The 21,582-nt window shown below is 37.7% G+C and overlaps 1 protein-coding gene across 9 annotated transcripts in view; it reads left to right on the forward strand.

Moving 5' to 3' along the window:
• MAGI2 (membrane associated guanylate kinase, WW and PDZ domain containing 2) overlaps nucleotides 1-21,582 on the forward strand; it is a 1,174,807-nt gene that overhangs the window by 640,081 nt on the left and 513,144 nt on the right. The gene's annotated exons all lie outside the window — the stretch shown is intronic.

Raw genomic sequence — 21,582 nt, forward strand, 5'->3', positions numbered from 1 at the left:
CTTTGCATCACTTTGTAAATTTCTGTCCATTCTTTTCTGGCCTGATGTGTTTCTGTTGAGAAATCATTTGACAATCTAATGGGAGATCCCGTGTATGTAACTTTCCGTCTCTCTCTTGCAGCCTGTAAGATTCTCTCTTTGTCCTGAACATTTGCCATGGTAATTATGATGTGTCTTGGTGTGGGTCTTTTTGGGTTCACCTTGTTTGGGACTCTCTGGGCTTGTGTGACTTTTTACTTCCCCACCTCAGGGAAGTTTTCTGATATTATTTCTTCTAATAGGTTTTCTAATCCTTGTTCATCCTTCTGTTGTTCTGGTACCCCTATTATTCGTATGTTGTTTCATTTCATGTTGTCCCAAAGCTCCCTTAGGCTCTCCTCCTGTCTTTTAATTTTTTTCTCCAATTGCAGTACATTTTGGGTGTGTTTTGCTTCCTTGTCTTCTAATTCACTAATTCGGTCCTCCGCTTCTCCTAGTCTACTGTTGATACTTTCAATGGAGTTTTACATTGCAGCTATATCACTCTTCATTTCTTCTTGGGTCTTACTTAAGTTGTTTATTTTTTCATCTGTTTCTTCTAGCTTCTTCCATATGTTATCGATTTTTTCATCTGTTTCTTCTTGCTTCTTGCAGAGGTTGTCGATTTTTTCCTCCATCCGGTTTATGCACTCTAGGACCCTTATTCTGAATTCTTTTTCTGTCATGTTGCATGCCTCTGTATTACTTAGCTGCTTTTCTGGAGAGTCCTCCTTCTCTTTCCTTTGAGGGTTTCTTTGTCTACCCATGTTTGATCTCACTGACGTATCTAGACGTTGAGTCGTTCAGTGGTTGCTCCCTTGGTGGCAGTGACTCCTTGGTCTGTGGTTGCTCTTCAGGCAGTTGCTCTTCAATTGGCAGCAGCTCCTCTGGTGGGTGCTGTTTATTGCTGTGGTGGCTCTTCTGGCTGGTGGGGCGAGGTTTCACGTACAGCTGCTGTTCCTCAGCAGAGGGTGTGGTGCTCAGGAGGTTGCTGTTGCTTGGATCTGCTGCGTTGATTTAAAGGCACAAAATACAACACAACAAGGCACCACGTACCAGGCACTATGCACAAATATATTCACGATATTAATAACCCCAAATAAAGTTGACCACCCGAATTAAGAGAATTAGGGGATAAGGAAGAAGGAAGAGAAAAAGATAAAAGAGTAAAAAGAAAAGAAAAGTAGGGACCAAAAAAAGGAGTGCAAAAATGAAATTGGGAAAAAGGAGGGGGGAAAATAAAAGCGAGAAAAGAAAAGAAAAGAAAAGAAAAGAAAAGAAAAGAAAAGAAAAGAAAAGAAAAAGAGCGAAAAGAGAGAATGAAGTGGAAGAGGGGAAGAGACTTTTTATATGAGGAGAATACTCCTATAGAACAGCCACTAATCCCAACAAATTCCAGCAACAGCTCCCTGGAGATTAATGCAAACTAGAAACAACCAATAATATAACGATGAAAATAGAATGGAGAACACTAATCCCAAAATAAAATAAAGAGAAAATAAAATGGCACTTTAAAAAATGGTAAAATGGTAGCAGTAATAATACTGGTTAAAAATAAGAAGGTAGTAATTAAAAGAGTAAAATCAGGTGATGGAAAAAGAAGGAAAAAAAAAGAAGAAGAAAAAAGAAAAAAAAATTGGTTTCTTAGTTAAAAGGTGAAAAAAGGAAAAAAAAGATTGAAGTAGTGAAGGTCCTTCGGTTCTTCTATTCTTCAGTGTGGCTCACCTTAGACCTTCCAGGTATTCAGGAGAGTGTTGAGTTTCCCCGCAATACACTGTTCCTCTGTGTTGTAAACCACAGTCCTTATTTTAAAGCTGGCCGCATTTGTTTCCCAGACTGCCTTATTTTGTGTTTAGCAAAGAGTCAGTTTGTGGGTCAGCCTCTGGGTGACAGTGTTCTGGGGTTGGCCTCTGAGGCTATAGGGCCTCTCTGTCCAGTGGAAGTTCACTGCCCAGAGCTGGCTGCATAATAGTTAGTTACCGGCGCTGTGTTGTTGCTGGGATTTTTTTTTTTTTTTCACCTCTAAAATGGGTGGAGTGCTTCTCAGAACTGGTGTCATAATCTAATTATATTAATTAGATAAAGACACTTTCTAAAGGTGGGCCTATAGAAAGCAATTGCTATTGCAAGACTTGTAAGTTTTTATATGTATGAAACAAAACAAACAAAATATCATTGTGATTTGGTATAATAGAAAAAAGGAATCCATTCTACTCACTCAAACTTAATCGTATTTTTTACAAAAATGAATTTTGTTTGCTTTTATATGAAGTATTCACGCTTATTCCCAGTTAACCAAATCATTGGCCAAGCTTTGCTACTGTGCCATGATCTGAGAGCCAGGTTGCAGGGTACAAATCCTTCTTCTATTGTTTCCTAGCTGTGTGACCTCAGAAAACTTACCCACCTCTGCCATGGTTGCTTCATTTGTACACTGGAATATTATCACAAACTTCCTTTTAAGCTTGTTGTGAAGATAAAGAAGTTCACTTTGAAGCATAAAGCATACAGCACAGTACTTTATGCCTGGTACATTAGACACACTATGTATGTGTTTTCTATTACTGTAATGATTACATTGTACAAAAAGATAGACACTACAGCCTTTTTCTTGTTATGATTACTTCTAACCTCTCTTCATCATCCCAGAGTCATAAATTGCAAAGGTCGAAACAAAAGGATTCTTGATTTACATTTATTAAACACTGATGAAGTAGACACATTTTAAGGTATAGAATACATGTATTTACCATGCTTTTAGCTACCAAATTTGGAATGTTTAGTTTTGTAGCATTGATTTGGGAAAATCTGGGACCTAACTCTAGTACCTCATACATAATATGCATGCCATAAATATTTGTTTCTGCTATTGATTATTTGAAGTTCCTTCCGTCTAGAGAAAATCCTGTTCTTTTCTGATTTAGGATTTGTCTACTTGATGCTGAAATGGTCTATTAACTAAACACTCTGCTGCACTACCCTGTATAATAAACATGCTTTCCTGTTTGGATGGATTTTTCATTTATTTCCAGTTGAATTGATGCTATGCAAAAAAAGTGCTCTCTTATGGACTTTTAACTTATAAATTTAGGTTGATATATAAAATGTACAGCCCTGGATGATATGTCTCAATTGGCTGGAGTGTCCTCCCATGCACCAAAAGGTCACCAGTTAATTCCCAGTCAGTGTACATACCTAGGTTTTGAGTTCAATCCCAGTCAAGGAGGCAACCTACCGGTGTATCGCTGTCATATCAATGTTTCTCTCCCTCTCTCCCTTCCTCCATCTCTAAATCAATAATAATGATAATAATAATAATAATAATAATAGTGCACATGGGTTCCAATTTCTCCACATACTTACCATCACCCATTATTTATTTAAAAAAAGAGAAAAAGTAAATACAATGTACATAGTATAGCAAAAGAACATTGACTGACCAATATATGGTGATGCTTGGCTGTTTTCATTTAAGCCAGCATGTACTTTCTTAGTGTCTCCAAAGTACTGTGTTTGTACTTCATTTATAGGGTGTTTTTAATGGATAGTATTAACCACATCGTGTCCAGCAAGAACAAAATTACGAGCATTTGAAGCTACTGGTAAGAATATTTACACAATCCTGGTGGAAAATCATAATATAAATTGCAAAATGACTATGATGTCATTTTATGTGTCAACTTGATTGGGCTATGGGGTATCCAGCTATTTGGTCAAACATTAGTCTGGGTATGTCTGTGAGGATGTTTTTGGGCTCTTGTTCCACTTTCTTTTTTTAAAATATATTTTATTGATTTTTTACAGAGAGGAAGGGAGAGGGATAGAGAGTTAGAAACATCGATGAGAGAGAAACATTGATCAGCTGCCTCCTGCACACCCCCTACTGGGGATATGCCCACACCGGAGGTACATGCCCTTGACTGGAATCGACCCTGGGAGCCTTGAGTCCACAGGCCGACGCTCTAGCCACTGAGTGAAACTGGTTAGGGCAATGTGAGGATGTTTTTGGGTAAGATTAACATTTGCATCGGTAGCTTGAGTAAAGCAGATTGTCCTCCCTAACGTGGGTGTCCTTCATCCAATCAGTTAAATATTGAAAAGAATTAAAAAAGCTAACTTTCTCTCATGTAAGAGGAAACTCCTCCTGCCTGACTGTTTTAAACTGGGACATCAGTGTTTTCCTGCCTTTGGACCTGAGCTAAAGTATACGATCTTCTTGGGTCTCAAGTCTGTTGGCTTTCAGACCAGAACTTATACCTGGTTCTCCTAGTTCGTAGACTTGGGCTAGAACTACACATTCTCTCTACTGGGTCTCCAGCTTGCCAAATGTGAACCCATTCCTTATAATAGACAAACTAATTTATTAATTAATTCTCAATTTGTAATAGTTTCTATAAAGGATCAAAAATGAAAAACACAATATGTGAAATTTGCACTCTGTATAACTGAAGGTGATAAATAGTGAAGCAAAGTGATTGGTAAAAATTGAAAAGGAAAACTTTTGAAGATTAGTTTTGACAATAGATGTTTAGTAATCTAATTCAGAAGAAGACTAAACATTTATTGCAACCTTTCTTAGACTAACCATGGTAAAAGTAATTGATGAAAGTTGTTGCAAACCCCTAGATCTTTCCAGCGATTCTGGTTTTGTTGGACTCTCACAACTTCCATTTATTAGTGAGAGGTCAGACAGACTTTACAAACTTTGGCATGCATCAGAATCATCTGAATAATTTTTTAAATTTTGTTTTTGTTATTGATTTTAGAAAGAGAAGAAGAGAGAGAGGGAGAGAGAGAGAAACATCAATGTGAGAGAGAGACATCGATCAACTGCCTCCTGCATACCTCCTGCATGTGCCCTGACTGGGAATCAAACTGGTAGTTTTTTGGTGCATGGGATGATGCTCAATGACCTGAGCTATTTGTCCAGGACTGAATAAAATTTTAAAATGCTATTTGTTTGGGCCCAACTCAGAGTTTCTGATTCAGTAGTGCTGGGGTGCGGCCCAACATTTTGCATGCCTGGTCTATGAGAACTACACTTTGAAAACCACTGTTCAATTTAAAGTACTTCCTAGTACAACTTTCTCATCAATCATGGTTGTTACATGCCTCAACAGGTTATATTTTGAGAGATGAAAGTAATATTTTGGAAGAAGATCCGTGGCTGAATGGGTATCCACAGACAGAAGACCATGCTGTCTGATGTTTCTTTCCTCTTGACTTCTTTAAACATGTAAACGTTTGAAAGAACAATGGATATTGTTAATGGTGAAATGGCACCAGATGTTAGACCTTAGTCCCTGAGTTTTGGCTCAGAAACAATTCAGAGCCAAGATTCAAATACAGGTGAAAATTTATTTAGAAAGTTACAGAGGTAGGAGAAGGGAGACAGCTGGGGGGTTGCATGGGCTCAGGAAACAAGTTACAGGGGAAAAAGAAGGGCTCTTGGAGATTAGGAGAAAGAAAAGAAAAGAACATGCACCTGGGGAAGGAGTGGAGGAAAGGCCCTTCTGCATACTCCAGAGGCAGTGAGCCTGGGGACAGAAGTGGGTGGGGGGAGCTGCGGATGTTCTGAGCGAGAGCGAGAACAGAGCAAGAGCGCACACTGTGTCCTTCATCTTTGGGGTTTTTATCTGCAGGTCTCTGGGGAGGATCACAATAGACTATTCGTCAGCTTAGCAGCTTTCCTTGTGTGTCTCCTCAGGGTCATGGTTTTCACTAACTTGTTGGCATCAGGACAGGGGATCATTATTCATCCTAGCTGGTCCTGATGGCTTTTCTGGGCCTGGAGCGGAAACAGAACTGAGGCCTAGACGTTATCTCTAGTTTAACCAAAATTCTGTCTCTGTGGTCAACTGACTCAGACTCAAGGCTTTCTTCTTAAGATTATTTGATGTGGCTCAGAACTTCATTGTCTTGAGGGCTTAATGCTTAAGAGAGCGGTTGTGCAAGGGCTTGTATGGGAGTTTTCTGAGGCTGTTCTCTGGTCCTCCTGTTTCCTTCTCTAAGGTCTACCACATGACTGCCAACATGCCAGGAGAGGAAAGGTCAGAGGAGGGTCCAAACAGCATGACCAGAGATATGAAAGGACAGGTGATCTAAATTGCGTGATGAGCTATATGCAAAGGGAGGGAAGGTTCCCCTGGGGGTGAGGTCCCAGTCCAGTTTGCCCATTGCTAGTCATTTGAAACGTTCCACCCTGGTGACCTTTTGTATCTGGCCTATTGTTCCTACTCTGCTCATGTCTGTCTAACTGCCTACTATATCAGGGATTTCTGCAGAGTGAAAATGCATCTGGGAATTGCAAGCTGAAGTCACTTTGCACTTAAAAATAATTAGAATTATGAATCACTTTTTGTAATCTCTTCATAAATAGATAAGCCGCTTTTTATGCACAACTTCAGTTTATCCTCCCAATTAATGTCATCATGTAGAAATATAGAGGTAAAGCATGATGTCTTCATTTTTATATCTCCTAGAGGTACTTCTAAATGGGTTTTTTCACAATTTGGTTTTAAATAATCACAGACTTGGTAAAGAAAATCCAATCATTATTTTTGTTATTAGTTCTAAACAGGGCGTTTAGAATCTGAAAAACAGTAAACATAATATGGTTTTAGCTGTATTTACATTTCCTGTAGATTCTTTCTTTATGCAATGCCAAATGATTTTTGTTAGCATTTATTTCTATGGGGATTGATCATCGAGTTTAAGGGTACTTCTATTCCGTGTTCCCTCCTTTACCCCCTTGGCTGGCTACAACAAACAAACAAAAGCAAAGCTCATAACAAGTTTGTTAACTGATTAGTTGAAATTGCTTATTGAAATGATATTTGGGGGGCATGTCCATGAATTTCAGTCACACATGCGACTCTGCCTTCCTCTACCATAGAAAATTAAGAGTTGGTTGTAATTATTTTATGCAGTATACATTTATTTTATTTTTTCTTGTTGTTCTGAGATGCAGAATATATCCTTGGGGAGAAAAAAGTCAAGTTATTGACTATTTTCAAAGAAAGGAGACATAACTAAATATTGTTGTACAAGCTTGTGGAAGAAGCAAAGCATAGATAAAAAAAAAAAAGTGCTGTCCCATTTCTGGAGAGGGAACATAAGCAAATTTGGAAATTATTATAACAGAGAACAAATTGGTCAAGTGTGTGAGGATGACACTGGTAATACACTTGATAATCCTCCTCTACAAATGCCCTTTCCTTTGTTTTTCTTTCATGTAATGTTCCCTAAATGTAGTCAGAATCAATTGATCAACATTAAAATGTATTAGAAAGTGCTGGTGTCGTAGAAATAAAAAAGAAAGCACTTTCTGCTTGCCTTTGTCTTCATCTATTCTGTTCTTCTTAAACCAATTGAATACATATTTGGAACCCGCTGACCTAAGTAAGCATTTGATAGTTTTTAATGATGGATTGGAATGTTCACAGACTTTCTGCGATTAGATGTCTTTTACTGAAAGGTTAGATAGCAGACAGCGCACTTTTTTCCCCCCCAAGCATATCTTAAAGGTACAGCTTTATCCCTAAAATATGCTCTGGTGTAAAAAATTGTCTCCATGGTCTTCAAGAGTTTATTCCATGTGTAGTGGATCTGCCTGTCTGATCATTCATGTTTCATAAAGAATGACAGGTCAGAAGTGTTAAGGGAACTAGTGTTAGTGGAATATCACCAATATCAGTGCACTCTGAAGACCTCACTCCTAGTCATGATTTAGTTATTAGATGGGTGACCCTAGGCAAGGCATTACATTATATTGATTCTTCAGTTCACTCAGTTACGTCAACTAGCTTTTGGTTTCAATTGAAAAGCAGTTTCAGATTCTTTCAAAAATCACCCTTACAGGGTTGGTTGACCCCGTTTTGTTTTCTCTATCTCACTAAGCTTGTCATTGCCCTATACTGCAACTTGCTTGGTTAGATGTCAGTCTTTCTCACTAAACTGTGAGTTCCAAGAGGACATAGACCATATCTCTGTAATTCATTATTATGTCCCCAGCATTTAGAGCAATGCCTAGCATATGATAGGTGCCCAATAAATATTGGTTGAAGGAATGAATGAATGAGTGAACACATGACTTAGTAGAATAAAATGACTCTTTGCATATATAGGATGTTCCAAAAATGTAAACACACACTTTGAATAATTATAAAGGCAGTGCTTATTAAAATACATTTTATTTTCAAAATTGAGCTATCAGCTGTTAAATAGTATCTACATTTTTGGGGATACCCTGTATTTCTTAGTATTTAACCCCAGATATGGGGTTTCTTTTTTCCTCTCCTATTACTTTGATAATAAGATTTTAATGAGACATATTGTTGTTTCTTCTAGTTTCTTCTTTCTAACAATTGTCAATAAATGTCAATTGTAAGGCCACTCAAATTCTCAAGCAGATTTTGCATTTGTTTTCAAGAGCTGTATTTCTCTATATAAGCACAACATCATAGGTATCAAGTAATCGTTAAAATCCAAACATACCTACCTTTGGATGTCCATAAAGTTTATGAAGGCACTGAAAGTTTGGACCACTCTGGCTCCATTCCCCAGCCAGCTCTTCAATGCACAATGGAATAGCATGAAGTATATTAATAAAGCTTGAAGTGTTTCTTCACCCTCTGCCCCACCTACCTTCTTTCATTGCTTTGCTGCCTTTGACGTCTTTCCTGTTTCTGCACTTTGTTATCCACTGTTAAACAGAAACTACCTCACATATGTATAATGTTATCAGGCTATTTGTGACATATTACAAGTGATGGTCTTACTTCATATTTGAAAATTATATTTTCTTTCAGGCTTTAATACAGCTTTAGAAAAAGGTAATTTGATACTATGTATTAAAAACCTTAAAACTACTTTTAGTCATTAATTTTACTTCTAGGAATTTAAGGAAATAATCAGAAATATGGACAAAAATTTTACCAAGTTCATTGCAACACTACACTGAAATGAATACTAAGAGAGAAATGATTAAGTAGGATATATTTAGTAGTCTGCAGTGCTCAAAATCATACTTATGAAAAGATTTTATGCTTCAGAGGAATTTATATATAGTTTGATCATTTCTAAATATCAAATTACATTCATAGAATAAAGGATAGAAGAATGAATCATAGAGGATCATATTCCTCTTAATATTTTTCATTATGAAGCTAGAGTATTCTTCAAATTATAAAAATTACTTTAAATAAAAATGCTTTAACTTTTAAGTATAGCTTAATTCAGTATACCTTCCTTTTCCTTAGAACATGCTAGTATATACTTATTTTTTACTTAGGCATTTATTGACAATTTTTAGAAAGAATAAACTAGAAGAAACAAATAGCTAATATGTCTCATTGAAAAAAATGTAGACATTAGAACACTAGCACTAATAATTCAGAGCAAAAGTTTGTTTTTTAAAACAGTGCATATGTTATTTCAAAATAATTTAAAAATGTTAACAATCACATTCTCAATTATATATATCAAGAAAATTATCCAGATATAGAGAAAAATTAGTATATAAATCTCTTTATCTTAGAATTATCTCTGAAAGTAACAACCCTTTAAATTATGGATGAATATCTAAAATAAAATTAACATATACTCAATGACAATAGCAGTTATAGCTACTAGCAATATGAATAATGTTTTCAATTTTATAATTTATATGAATCAGTATTATAATTCAGTAAAATTTATGCATAGGCAAAGATGAAAAGAAAACGGGAAAATTAAGATTCATAAAATGAAGTGTCAGCACTGTGTACTAGGTGTTAGCAACTACTGATTAAAGAGAGAAGAATTGGCTGGTTTGTGCCTTTGTATATATGTGTATTGACATGTGTGCATACATATGTAATGACTATATAAGTGTGGTTTCTCAGTAATTTATCAATACTCATGGTTTGGAAGGAGGGACAATGAACTGATAGACTCAGTGGTTAAATAGACACTCTGAAGTAGTCATGGCATATTTTGTTCTTCATGTTACAAATTGAAGCCTATGAAATATAATCCCTGAAGTACACTGCTCATCCTAAGGTAGCTCCTGATGACTACTGCCATATCAGTTTCCTGAATGTGCCAGGAAAATGTTGAAATGTGTCTGTTATGTGTGCTATTGGTAGCTTTGCTATTACAAACTTTTTGTACTCATTTTGAAATAAACCTGAAAAATATCAGAAGAAATTTCGTAGTGTAATAAGCATTAAAAGGGAAATTAGTCATGATTCCTTACATTTAAATAAAGTGGTTCATTCAAATGATGTAGCTTTTGGAAACACACGCTATTTCTTTCTGCATTGACATTACCCACTGATTCTGTTGGTAATAATAGTGTTAACGCTTTCCTTCCATTGAGTCAGTAAAACTGCAACCACTAAATCAGTTGATTAGGTTGTAGCCTATGAATTTGGTAATTGCTATAAGGTCTCTTTGCTACTTATTTAACAGTGAAACCTCAAGGAAATAAAGCATCAATTTTTCTTAGGAAATAGTTTATAATCATCTCATTTATGTCTTATAACCATCGTTCCAACTTAAGCAAAGGACTCTGGCATTATGGGAAGGCAGAAAGAGTTAGTACAATAAAAGGTTTGATTTTCATTGAAGATAGAGGAGGTATCCATGATCCTTCATAGTCAAATGGTAGTGACCATGCAAGAAAGTATAAAGAGACTAAATACTTGTGAGCATGTCTGTTCAGAATGTGTGCTTGTTTAGTGCATTCAAAAGTAGTATTGCTTAACAGTAAAGCTCTCCAGCCAGATGGCCAGATTTTCTAATTCTGTAGCTGTAGCCTATGCCAGTTACTCTTTGTGTCTAGAGTCCTAATCTGTAGGTGGTTTTGAGAATTAAATTCCTTAATGCATACCAGGTACATAGTAGGCATTTAGTAAATGTGAGCATGTATTAGGAGTAGGTGGTAGTGGGAGTAATATTGCAGACCTTTATTAAGCACCTCTTATCATTATTATAATTTTCTGGCAGGCAGATACAGCACATTTCACATACTCTAAATATGGTAATTAGAAAATAATACACAATACAATGCAAGGTGAAATGCACATATTCAGAAAAGGTAAAAAGCTTTTGCACAGCAAAAAAAAAAAGAAAACAAAAAACCCATCAACAAAACAATAAGAAAGTCCACTGCATGGGAGAACATATTTGCCAATATTATCACCAATAAGGGTTTAATCTCCAACATTTACAAGAAACTCATACAACTTAACAAAAGGAAGATAAACAACCCAATAAAAAAATGGGCAATGGACCTAAATAGATACTTTTCGAAAGAAGACAGAAGGAAGGCCAAGAGACATATGAAAACATGCTCAAAGTCACTAATCATTCAAGAGATGCAAATCAAAACAACAATGCGGTACCATCTCACACCTGTCAGAATGGCTATCATCAACAAATCAACAAACGACAAGTGCTGGCGAGGATGTGGAGAAAAAAGAACCCTCATACACTGCTAGTGGGAATGCATACTGGTGCAGCCACTGTGAACAGTATAGAGTTTCCTTAAAAAACTAAAAATGGAACTTCCATTTGACCCTGTGATCCCACTTCTAGGAATATATCCCAAGAAACCAGAAACACCAATCAGAAAGGGTATATGCACCCCTATGTTCATAGCAGCACAATTTACAATAGCTAAGATCTGGAAACAGCCTGAGTGCCCATCAGCAGATGAGTGGATGAGAAAACTGTGGTTCATCTACACAATGGAATACTATGCTGCTGTAAAAAAGAAGGAATTCTTACCATTTGCAACAGCATGGATGGAATTGGATGCAAAAGCGAAATAAGCCAGTCAGAGAAAGATAAATATCACATGATCTAACTCATTTGCGGATTATAATGGACAACATAACTGATGAACAAAAACAGATCCAGAGACAGAGAAGCATCGATCAGACTGTCAAACCTCAGAGGGAAGGTAGGGGAGGGATGGGGTAAGGGGAAGAGATCAACCAAAGGACTCAGACACCTTTGCATATAAGCCCAACCAATGGACACAGACACCAGGGGGGTGAGGGCATGAGTGGGGGTGGGGTGGGGGTGGGCAAGGTCACATATGTAATAACTTAATCAATAAAGAAAAAAATTTAAATAAAACATTGCATATAAAAATACTTTTAAAATGCTTTTACTCACTTTGAGTTTTCCTTTGACTTTTGACATCAAGCACATATGTGTTGGCAGAAAAAGCAGGCAGCAGGAGAACAGTATTTGGAGTTATTACGTTTAAGCAGAAGGAAACAAATGAGGAATATTAATCGGACAGTGATCTAAGATTAAAATGTAATTAGGGCATTGCAATGGCCTATGTGAGGGTGTGGTGCGGGTCCATCCTAGAGTGCAGAGAGTGGGATGGAAAGGATCAAAGTTGAGAAACAATGGACTAGATGTGAAGGAGGAAAGAGTGAATATTCAGCTTCATACCTCATTGACCAGAGAAATGGTCAGGCCAGTAAAAATAAGAAATTAAGAAAAATTGCTGATTCCTGTAGGCAATGCTCTTTGGTACCTAATGAATTTCATGACAAGAGACATCCATGCCAAGCTATCTCACAAGCAGTAAAAAACGTGGAACTTGGGAAATACCTGTATCATCCACATCACAGGTGAAATAACTTTATCCCTGATATAGTTTAAAGATATATCTGTAAGGTTATACCAAAAGTCACAGAGGTAGATAAGATTGATGGAAGAACAGAAATAACAGGAAAAGAGGTCAAGGTCAGGATTTATTTGACTCTGAGTATAATCTTGAGCAGATCACTTACCTTTGTCTTCTTTTACACACCTGTAAAAAATGCGATGGTAAACTTTCCTCACAAATACAAATGAAATAATGTATAAAGTGCTTCACACGTACTGTTGTTGCTACTGAGAAGGAGAAGGAAGAAGGTCTAGTAAGTGAGAATAGAGGCTAAGAAAGAGAGAGAAGAGAGGATTGGACACTGTCACAGACTCCATAAGAAAAGAGAGTCTCAAGAAGTGAGTGTCAGCAGCTTTGGGTATTAAATTTGCAAGTCATCGGTCTCCTCTGTGAGTGCTACTTCAATAAACACTAAACTTAGTTATCTAGATCTCAGGTTGAAAAAATGAGCAGGCAATTAGAAAATGTAAATAGTGGATATTTTCAAAAATATATATCTGCATATATGCATATGATGAGAGAATTACAGTGTGTGTGTGTGTGGGGGGGGTAAATTAATATATTTTAAGTAAAGTTATCATGGGAAAATATCCTAGATAACCAAACTATTCAATTTCATCCAATATTTGGATATTGAATGCACTTATTTTTCTTTGGTAGGTTAGAAAAACTGCTCCCAATATTATCATCATTTGTGCGTAGTATCTCATTACTACTTAAACTCCTTTTTGTTTTCTTTTCTTCTTTTTGAGACAGTTGCTTACTTTTGAATCTACAATCTCCTGTGGACATTATTTAATATTTAATTTAATTGAGCTTTTACCACTTCATTTTTTTTCTGGTATTAGTTGCTTTCCTTTTAAAATCTTCTATAATTCAAGTTAATATATCCATGAGAAGCACTATAAATTAATCAGTTCAAATGAGTTCAGGAGTAACCCCCATTTTCTTACAAATTATACTATTTTAAAAATATGTCAATATTGGCAAATAGAAGAGGTATACTTGACACAAATGAAAAGAGTAGTTGTTGAATATGGCATCCAGTTAACATTTTTTCAATTAAACTTTCCATTTTGAGATAATTTAGATTCACATGCAGTTTTAAGACATAATACATGGAGCTTCCATTTACCTTACTCAGTCCCACAAAGAGAACATCTAGTAAAACAGTATTACAGTATCACAACCAGGATATTGATATTGTCAATGTCAAGATAGGAAGATAGGGACATTTCCTTCACCACAAAGATGCATTTTGTAGCCACCACATTGCCCTCCCACCTACATCCCCTTCTTTACCCTTGGCAACCAGTAATCTGTTCTCCATTTCTATAATTTTTATCCTTTCAAGAATGTCATGTAAATGGAATCAGAGTATGTAACCTTTTGGGATGGGCTTTTTTCACTCAGCATAATTCTTTGGCAATTCCTCCAGTTTGTTGCATGTTTTAGTAGCTTATTCTTTTCATCGCTAATTAGTATTTCATGGTATGGGTGTTCCATTGTTTGTTTAGCCATTCACTACTTAAGGACAGACATCTGGGTTGCTTCTAGTTTGGGACTATTACAAGTTAAGCTGCTATAAACATTCATGTGCAAGCCTTTGAGTGAACACAACTTTTCATTTCTCTGGGATAAATGCCCAGGATTGCTATTGTTGAGTTGTATGGTAGTTGTTTATTTAGCTTTTTAAAGAAACTGCCAAATTATTTTCCAGGGGAGCTGTACCGTTTTACATTCCACCATCAACCTATGAGTGAGTGATCTAGTTTTTCAGCATCTTCATCATAATTTTGTGTTGTCGTTATGTTTTACTAGTATTATAGCCACTGTGATAGGTGAGTAGTAACATTTTATTGTGGTATTCATTTGCATTTGTGTAATTGCTAATGACTTTGAACATCTTTTCATGTACAGTTGCCATCTGTATATCTTTTAGGGTAAAATGTCTCTTTCTATCAGTGGCCCATTGTATAATTGAATTATTTAATTTATGTTTACCTGTAAGTCTTGAGTTCTTTATTTTTCTAGAAGCTAGTCCCTTGTCATCTATGTGGTTTGCAAATATTTTCTCAGTCTGTACTTTGTCCTTTCATGCTGTTAACAGGGTCTTTCATGGAGCAACTGATTCTCATTTTTGGAATCTAGTTTATCATTTTTTTTCTAGCTTCTATGGGTTGTTTTTGGTGTGAAGTCTAAGAACTCTTTGGCTAAGCCCTAGATGCCAAAGGTTTTCTCCTAATAGGTTTATAGTTGCACTTTACATTTAAGTCTACAATCAATTTTGAGTTAATTTTTGTAAAATGTGTGAAGTTTAGGTTGAGAATCATTTTTATTTGTTTATGCGTATGTATGACTTATTGCTCAAGCACCACTTGTTGAAAAGCTGTCTTTCTTCCATGTAACTACTTCCGTGCCTTTGTCAGAAAACAGCTGGGTATATTTGTGCTCCCTTTATCTTGTTCAAATTCCAGTACATAATGGAGTCTGTATGTGAAAGAAGACGCATTCTTATCACTCATTGTCTTGAAAGGGAGCAGTAGAAAAGTAAAGATAAAGGATATTAAAACCAAAATGCATATCCTCATTGTAGTTGTGACTCAAAATATATACATGTATATACAAATATCTATATATATAAAAGCCAACCTACTGGAATGACCAGATCGACCAGTCGTGCACTGCCACTGGCCAACCTGCCCGATTGGGCATGGGGACAGCTGGCCAACCTCCCGTGGCCCCTCCCCATGCTGGTCCGGCCCCCAATTGGCCCCCCCACCCCGATTGGGGATGAGGCCTGCTGACCTCTCATGGCCTCTTCCCTGCTCTCCCCCACCCTCGGCAGTCCAGCCCCCACTGGGCCCCGATTGGGGCCGGGGACAGCCGGCCGACCACCCATGTCCCCTCCCCCTGGCCAGACGCCACCCGTGCATGAACTCGTGCATCGGGCCTCTAGTATACAGATAATTACAAACCAAAGCAGCAATATGTGCACACTTAGAGTTTCCCAAAATGTGTTAGCTAGAATTAGTGCCATGCATTAATATCATCTGCTCTGTAGGGGAGAAGGAGGTACTGAAATAGACTTGGGAAGTGTTAGTGTGAATATATTTAAATAAAAATTTTGGTCACAAAATGTTTCAAAGCTTTGAATTGATAAATTTATATTATGACTCTTAAGAAAACACAATATTCCCCAAATTTACTGGGTATGTAATAGCATAAAGCATCTTGTAGGACTAGTTTATTCAAGACATTGGATTATGAGGTGTCACTGTTATCTATCTATGTATCAGTATTATAGAGTGTTTAATACGTGCCAGATATTATTTTAGGCAATTTAAATTTATTACCCCATTTAATCTTCATAACACTATGAGGATAGTGATATGTTGTTATGACAGTTGTACAGGTCAAAAAACCGAAGCACATAAAGATTAAGTAACTTTCCAAGATCACCTAAATAATAAGTGACAAAGCCAGGATTTGTACTCATGTAGTCTGGCTCAAGAGTTCATGTTCTTCACTCTGTGATGACATGCAAATTAACTACTATTGATCCTAATTCTAGAGGTTCAGGATAATTTTAAACTTGCTGATTGACCAATTAGTTCTTTCTGGTTTTGACCTTGTTGCTAAAAACTATTAGTTTGCTTTCTCAGCTGAACATTTTCTTACAATTTTCAGTGACCATTGTGAAGAACAGTACTCATTATCTAGTACTTCCTCAGTTATTTTACAACTACTTATTGGACATGCTCTAATAGATTCTAGGAGTACAAAAATGCCAGGAGTAGAAAAATAAATAAGAGGAAAATTTTGACCTCAAAGTGCTAAGTGAGGATGGCCAGGAGATGGGGTAAGATTCAGATACTGAGCTAGATTGGACATTCTGTATCCTTGACAGTACTTCATTGAATAAATTTTTGCCTTACTATTTGCCACCTAAAGTCAAGCTCAATGTAAATAAATTTGGTTAATTGACAATTTCAGTGAATTGACAGTGGTCATGGAACACATTGGCTAAGAATGAAGACAAATTCATGACATGTATTTATAGAATTTAAAGAAGTTGATGAATGTGGACATATATATAATCTCCAAATATATATTTTTAAAAGGTGACTCAGTTGGTTGGAGCATCCTCCCATACACCAGAAAGGTTTTGGGTTCTATCCCCAGTTGGGCACATCAAAAGGCAATTGATTTATGTTTCTTTTTTTATTTTTTAATCGTTATTATTGAGGTTATTACAAATGTCCCTCTTTTTTCCCCCCATAGCTCCCTTCCACCCAGTTTCCACCCCACCCCAGTCCCTCACCACTCTATTGTCTGTGTCCATAGGTAATGCATACATGCATATAAGATCTTTGCCTAATCTCTTCCAACACACCCCCACACCCCTTTTCCTCTGAGAATCATCAGTCTGTTCCATTTCCATGCCCCTGATTCTATTCCATTCACCAGGTTATTCTGTTCATCAGATTTTTTTATTTGTTTGATTTTTAGGTTCAATTGTTGATAGATATGTATTTGTTGCCACTTCGTTGTTCATATTTTTATCTTTTTCTTCTTCCTCTTCTTAAAGAATACCCTTCAGCATTTCATATAATACTGGCTTGGTGGGGATAAACTCCTTTAGCTTTTTCTTGTCTGTGAATCTCTTTATCTGACCTTTAATTCTAAATGATAGCTTTGCTGGGTAGAGTAATCTTGGTTGTAGGTTCTTGCTATTCATCACTTTGAATATTTCTTGCCACTCCCTTCTGGCCTGCATAGTTTCTGTTGACAGTTTTATGGGCACTCCCTTGTAGGTAACTGATTTTCTCTGGCTGATTTTAAGATTCTCTTTGTCTTTTGCCCTTGGTATTTTAAGTATGATGTGTCTTGGTGTGGTTCCTCTTGTTTTGGGTGTTTGTGCTTCCTGGACTTGTAAGTCTATTTCTTTCACCGGGTAGGGGGAGTTTTCTGTCATTATTTTTTCAAATAAGTTTTCAATATCTGGCTCTCTCTCTTCTTCTGGCACTCCCATACTGTATTTTTCTGTGTATAAGATGCTATTTTTTTCTAAAATGATTAGAGTGAAAATCAAGGGACATCTTATACATGAAAGTCAGCCAAAGGAAGGAGCCACACAGGTGCGTAGCTGCCCATACCTTGTCAAACAGGCTTCCTCCAATCATGAGCCATTGTGTTACTGACGTCAGCTGATTCTGTAATTGGGGGTGGAGGTGGAGAGGGGGCAGATGCAACACGGACCTGAGTGTTTTGAGCCCATAAACATGTCAAAAAATAAAAAGATAAATACCGGTAAGCAATTGTCTTATTCTGCAAAATTCAAGTGAATGCAATCAGCTGTGCAAAAGAGCATGGAAACAAGCTGCAGAGAGACAATTTGGACCTCCTCCCACTGAGTGTATGGTCAGACAGTGGAGAAAACAGGAAGAACAACTCCTTAAGATGCCAAAAAAGAAGAAAGCCTTAAGAGGAAAACCAGCAAAATGGGCAAACTTGGAGCAGAGGCGTAAGACTTGGGTTATGGAGCAGAGCCGGTGTGGCTTATGTGTGTCAACCAAGCTTATTCAAGTCAGGCAAGAATGTTTGAAAGCGACCTGAACATTGTTGATTTTACAGGAAAGGCACAATGGTGCTTCAATTTCATGAGAAGGGTTGGCCATGAGAACACAAACAAATTTAGCTCAGAAAATGCCACCAGTTTATGAGGATGATCTCACATATATAAACAGTGACTCAGAAGACTGCAGTGATACAATAGAAATTGAAGAAGTTGATATGTTTGGAACTAGTAGTGATGAAGAAGAAAGCAGTAATGCAACAGAGGCTGAATAAAGTGATATACTGCATAATATCAGTGCTGGTATGTAAACATTACTTGCAGTAATTACTAAATAAAAATGTGTTCTGTTTTATGTTTAAAATATTGATTTCTTAATTTTGGGTTGGAAAAGTTGGGGGTGTCTTATACATGGGGGCATGTTATACATGGAAAAATATGGTAATTCGGATGTTGGTAAGGTTGAAGTTGTCTCAGAGGCTCCTTACACTATCTTCATGTTTTTGGATTCTTTTTTCTTTTTGCTTTTCTGGTTGGGTGATTTTGCTTCCTCATATTTCAAATAGTTGATTTGATTCTCAGAATCCTCTACTCTACTGTTGAATCCCTGTATATTTTTCTTCATTTCAGTCAGTGTATGCTTAATTTCTGACTGGTCTTTTTCCATTTTGGGGGCATTCTTACTCAGATCCTTGAAAGTCTCACTAAGTCCCTTTGAGGTTTCTAGAAGATTCTTGAGTAACCTTATAACTGTGGCTTTGAACTCTATATCCAGTAGTTTGCTTCCCTGGGTTTGTTTCTGTGTATTGGGTAGAGCTGCTAAGTCTCCTTGAGTTGATAGAGTAGCCTTGTGTAGTAGATGGCCTATAAGGTCCAGTGGCTCAGCTTCCCCAATCACCTGAGATGGTCACTCTAGGTGCATCCCTTCATGGGCTGTGTGCACAGTCTTGTTGTAGTTGAGCCTTGATTGCTGTTGGTGTCATTGGAAGGAATTGATCTCCTGGCCCAGTGGTTGGCAAACTGCGGCTCGCGAGCCACATGCGGCTCTTTGACCCCTTGAGTGTGTCTCTTCCACAAAATACCACGTTTGGGCACGCATGTACAGTGCAATTGAAACTTTGTGGCCCATGAGCAGAAGTCAGTATTTTGTGGAAGAGCCACACTCAAGGGGCCAAAGAGCTGCATGTGGCTCGTGAGCGGCAGTTTGCTGACCACTGTCCTGGCCAATTGGCTATGGGGACCAGCTGGAACTACAGTGGGAGAGCTGCTGTGCAAGAGACACCTTTATGGAGCAGGGCTTGATACAGTGGGGCTTTGGTGCTCACTGGGGCTGCCCCTTGAGAGTGTCACTTATGTATGCGAAGAGTTGTAATCTGGTATGGTCTGACACTGACCACTGGGTACACTGGCTCTTGGGTACACTGTAGCAGGAGCTACAGTGAGATCTGAATATTTCTCCTCTCTGTATTTGGGTTTGGAAGTGCCTAGATGAGGACCAGGTGTGAAGCAAGGCAGGCTTTTGCTGGTGCCAGGTCTTGGGCCTTTTATTGATAGGTTTGGGGCTCCCTGACCCAGCTGCAGCTTGTTTCACAGGTTTTAGCCTGAGAAAGGACAGGCCATTCATAAGCAAAAGCAGCTGTGCACAGCTTGGGTGGTGTTATAAATTGGGTGGAGCGAGGTCTCAGGGAGCAAACAGAAATGGCTGCCAGTCAGCCCTGCAACTGGGGAGATCCTAGCGTGGAAACAATGACTGCTGCGACCACTCCTGTGTTCCTGCCCAGATGACAGACAGTCCAGTTTCTCCTCATATGTGCCTGTTTTCCCCAGAGCCTCACCCAGCACTGGAGCTCAGAGGAAGCAGGAGCTTGTAAGTCCAGTTTATGGTGCGGCCTTTTAAGAGAAGCAGCTGGGTCTCCAGCAGCCCCTGTGTCATGAGCCCCAATCCCCACTGGTCTTTACAGCTCATAGTTCTTCTTTTCCCAGCCTGTAGGGACTTCTTTTCCCAGCTCTGGGACTCTGGGTTTGGGGTCTGGTGTGGGTGGCCTCCGAAGAAGTGATATCCCGTTCTATTAAAAAAAGTGGCCCATGTAGGTGCCAGACCAGCCCATTCTGTGCCTCCACACCTCCTACCAATCTCAGTGTGCTCTCTTCTTCACTTCTCTAGTTGTAGGGCTTCCATTAAGCCAGCTTTCTGGCGGTTCTGAATGATGGTTGTTGTGTATTTTACTTGTAATTTTGATGTGTTTGTGGGAGGTAGTGAATACAGGCATTTGCCTACACCGCTATCTGTGTTCTCCTAGGCTGTTTCTGATCAATTTTCTCTCTTTCTCTAAAATCAATAATAATATATCTCAGGTGAGTATTTAAAAAAAGGGCAGAGAATATTAGGTGGTGGATATTAAGGGAATGAAAATAGAGTAAAAGTAGTGTGAAGGAAAAAACTTTGGTTGTTACAATGGGTCCAAGTTGAGTAGAGTTGAGACTAGGGATCTAGAGGGGAAATTAAATGCAGGTTTTGGATGCTATCCTGCAGAAATGTCTGTTTGCCTGTTTTTCCCCACTGGTTGAGGGTAGGATTCTCCCCATTGATTTGGTACAATGACAAACTTATAAAATGAATAGTTGTTTGTTGAAAGATAGAGATTCTATAAAGGCAATTCAAGGTTTGTATTAATATTTGTAGTCACTATGAAATGAAAAGGACTCTAAGTACTCTTCATATAAAGAAGTGTATGCATACACAAACTGCATAGAGCATACAGTTCTGATTTTTCAGCAGCCCCTTTCCTGGCAAAACCCTCATCCAGTAGTGGTCTACTCAGAGCACAAGTGTTGTTGTTTTTTGTTTTGTTTTTTTTCCTTTTTGGGCTCTGAGATCTTGGCTGTTTTCTCCTTTATCACTAATTTCACAGCAGGGCAGTTGTTACCAGAAATCTGGAATAAATATATAAATTACCACTTTTAAAAGGACCCTCATACTCAAGATATATTTGACCTTAAAAGTACATAGAACGATTATACCATTATCTTGATTTAGGGTATTTTAGGCTTTCTCACTGCCTCAAGTCTTTATTTTATCCTAATTAAATACAATAAATGTACATATATACAGTAGACATAATCTAGTCCATTTTAGGATAGAACCCAGACTCTTGATATATCTAACTATTGAAAGAATCAAAATAATTTGGAGCTACTTTTCTTGGTTGGGTTTCCGATAATAACCCTCATATTTATGAGTTCTCTACTTTGGAAAAGTAGCCTACAAAAGCAATGTACATGCTCATTAAGCATTCTGTGCTTGGGATTCTAG

Source organism: Myotis daubentonii, chromosome 10 (genome assembly GCF_963259705.1).
Source record: "Myotis daubentonii chromosome 10, mMyoDau2.1, whole genome shotgun sequence".
Classification (NCBI taxonomy): domain Eukaryota; kingdom Metazoa; phylum Chordata; class Mammalia; order Chiroptera; family Vespertilionidae; genus Myotis; species Myotis daubentonii.